This window comes from Petaurus breviceps, unplaced genomic scaffold (genome assembly GCF_028583685.1).
Source record: "Petaurus breviceps papuanus isolate PSGF00001 unplaced genomic scaffold, PetGlider_PUasm1.0 90895, whole genome shotgun sequence".
NCBI classification, from domain to species: Eukaryota; Metazoa; Chordata; class Mammalia; order Diprotodontia; family Petauridae; genus Petaurus; species Petaurus breviceps.
Genome location: NW_027187372.1, coordinates 10421586 through 10425425, shown reverse-complemented (window position 1 = coordinate 10425425; position 3840 = coordinate 10421586).

Below are 3840 nucleotides of genomic sequence, written 5' to 3'. Positions count from 1 at the left end.
TATATATATATATATATATATATATATATATATATATATATATATATGTTTCTATTCCCTTCAACTACTGAGAAAAGTTTCTTAAGTTACAATTATTGTTTTTCCATGCAGGAATGTTAAAAGTTCAACTTTGATAAGTTCCTTATGATTTCTTTTCCCTGTTTACCTTCTCATGCTTCTCTTGCTTCTTGTATGTGATTGTGAAATATTCTATTCAACTCTGTTTTTTTTTTTCAGCAAGAATGCTGGAAAGTCCTTTATTCCACTGAATTACCATATTTTCCCCTGATACATGATACTCAGTTTTGCTGGGTAGGTGATTCTTGGTTTTAATCCCAGCTCCTTTCCACTCCAGAATATCATATTCCAAGCCCTTCAATCCCTCATCATAGAAGCTGCCAGATCCTGGGTTATCCTAATTGTGTTTCCACAATATTCAAATTGTTTCTTCCTGACTGCTTGTTATATTCTCTCCTTGATCTGGGAATTCCAGAACCTGGCTATAATATTTCTATGAGTTTTATTTTTGGGATCTTTTTCAGGAGGTGATCAGTGGATTATTTCAACCTCTATTTTGCCCTCTTGTATTACAACATCAGGGCAGTTTTCTTTGAGAACTTCCTGGAGAATGATTTCCAGGTTCTTACTTGGTCATGGCTTTCAGGTAGTCCAATAATTTTTAAATTTTCTCTCCTAGATTTATTTTCCAAGTCAGTGGTTTTTCCCATGAGATATTTCACATTGCCTTCTATTCTTACATTTGTTTGGATTGTTTAACAGTATCTTGATTTCTCATAGAGTCATTAGCTTCCATTTGTTCCAATGTAATTCTGAAGCAATGATTCTCCTCATTGACCTTTTGAGATTCTTTTTCCATCTGGCAAATTTGTCTTTTTAAGGCATTCTTCTCCTCTTTGCCTTTTTGAGCCTCCTTTGCCATTTGAGTCAGTCTGTTCTTTAAGGTATTATTTTCCTCAGTCAGGCTGTTGACTGTCATTTCATAATTTCTTGCATTGTTCTCATTTCTCTTCCCAATTTTTCCTCCACTTCTCTTATCTGCTTTTTAAGGTCCTCTATGGCCTGTAACCAGCTTGTATTTTCCTTCGAAGCTTTTGGTGCAGTAGTTCTGACTTCACTGTCTTCCTCCTATTCCATGCTTTGCTCCTTTTTGTCCCCAAAATAGGAGTTTAATGTTGGAATCTTCTGTCTGCTTTATTTCTTTTGCCTGGTCATGTCACCCATCAGTCTCTTGACCCCTGGGCTTTTTGCCACAGTAGGACTCTGCCACCAGACAGGGGAGTTTTCGTCCCAAATGCCGGAGTTTTCTCAGCTGCTGGTGGTATTAGATGGGTGCCCTCTCTGCGGTCACCAGATATTCTGGCATGCTGGACACACACTGCAGAACCTCCACCATAGACTGCCATCCAGATCCAACAAGGTTAAAGCAAGAGCAATTAACCCTCAGACTGGTGTTTGGTCCCCCTATGCTCTGTAGGCCAAGAGCTGAAGCTGCCATGTGGCGCTGGCTGGCTGTGCTGGAGTCTCAGTGGCTTCTAGCCCCAGGGGCAAAAGCCACACACTCCCACTTACTGGGTCCCAAAGTCCAGACTGCACTGACCGCTCACTTTGTCCTTGCATCTATGTGTTGATAAATCTGGAAAAGGCCACAGCTGCTGCTGATTTGTAGTCACACCAGCTGCTGGCTGGTCAGACCTGCCCTGGGGCTAAAGCCTAGGCATGGGGCTGGGCTCGGCTCCCAGAGTGCTGTGCTGGCCAGTTCCTGCTTGCCTGCAGGGCTGTTCTCAGCAGGAGGTTAGCTTCTCTGTGTCATTTTGTGGGTTCTGCAGCTCCAAAGTTTGTTTAGAGTCCCCTTTTACATGGATTGGGGAAGGTGGAAGCCAGAGCCGCAGGGAGGTTGTGTTTCTACTCTGCCATCTTGACTCCGCCCCCCAAAGGCCTATTTTTTCCATTCTTTTGCCATTTGTAATTTTTTTTAAAGACTAGGATGGGGAGCAAAGAGAAAAAAAAAGAGTATATAATGTTGAAAAAAATAAGAAAGTTGGGAAGAAATTATAAATGTAAATGAGATAAACTGACTCATTAAACATATGAGGAAAATATAATTAATTAGAGAACTGAAGCCAATGATATGCTATTTACAAGAAATGTGTTTGAAACAAATATTTACAATGAATTAAAATGAAGGGTTAGAACAGAATTAATTATCAGATGAAATCATTATAGTATATTTGGACTTCATGATGTTAAATAGAACTACAGTAATATTATACATAATTAAGTGAGATTAATAAGGACCACACTTTATCACTAATAGTACAATATATATAATTAAATAATTTCATGGTATATATACACACAAAGTGGCATGGTCTCTAAGTACTTAAAGCTCAATTAAATACAACAGAAAATAGACATGAAATTGTTAACAATTTGGGACTCCTTCAGAAATAGATATAACCAACAAAAAAGATTACATGAACGAAGTCAGAAAGTTGAATGGAATTTTGGAAAATTTAAGTATGACACCTCTCTGGTCAGCTAGTTAATAAATACTTATGAAGAATCATTGTTGTAAGCTCCGAGGCTATTTTAAAATGGACAGAAGATATTCTTTGCTCTTCCCAAGCTCACGTTCTAAAGGAAGAGATATTATGTAGACAATCATGTACAGACCAGCTTCATACAATGTATACTATAATTAACAGAGGGAAGTCATTGAAATCAAGGGGGATCAGGAAAGGCTATTTTTGGTACTTGAGATTTTAACTAGGACCTTATGGAAGCAAAGGAAGCCAGCAGAAAGAGATGAGTAACCAGAAAATTCCAGCCATGGAAGACAGCCAATGAAAATGTCAGGAGTCAGGAGATGAATCATCTCTTTTGAGGAAGAGCAAGGAAGTTAGTGTCATTGATTTAAAGAGTACATGGGAGGGGTGGACTTGTAATGTATAAGTAGACTATGAAACTGAAAAGAAGTAGGTTCAGAATGCCAAAGAGGATTTTATATTTGATCCTGGAGATGAGAGGGAACCACTAGCTTTTAAATTCTGGTCAGTTGAAATGAAAGAAGAAAGGGTTTCATATTATGTGTGTGTGCATCTTTTAATATATTTTTTTAAATAAAAAATATTCTAGGGAATAAAATGTTTAAAATGAAGAAAAAGGGTAAATATACCTTTTAATGAACTCAGTGCTATATAAAAACAATAAAGGCAATTAAAAGAAACATTTAAAGTTTAATTTGGGAATATATTTGATCAATGTGATATTCCTTCAACAATTTCTCATTATTAGAAGAGCTTCAGGTGAATTACCATTGCTCTTGGAAAACAATGCAGGAATAGAGTAACTTGATACAATCAATTATATTGGCAAAAGGATATCAGTCTATTGGTATCAAAATAGTATTTTCTATTAATTTGATGGAAAAGCATAAATAAGTATTAAATATTGACACATTTTAAAAGGGAATTTTAAATAGAAAAAAAATATTTTACATGTCATTTTAGCTTACCTCCCAGTTTATATATGTAAGGGTTATGGGATTTAAAGATTTCCCATGCCCCATGGACGTGCTGACATAGCAGAGCAAGAGAAAGTGAAAAGCCGAACTAACGGTCCTGCAGTTGGCAGTTGGCGGGGGTTGCCTTTTTTTTTTTTTTCAGTTAGGACCCCTGCTGAGCACTGTCAGGGGCCGGAGCTGCTGGGAGCAGGACTTTCTGCTAAGGACTCCTGCTGAGGACTGCCAGGGGCCGGAGCTTCTGGGAGCCCGCTTCCAGGACGCTGGGTGGTTGCTGTGAGTGGGGAGAGGAGGACCTT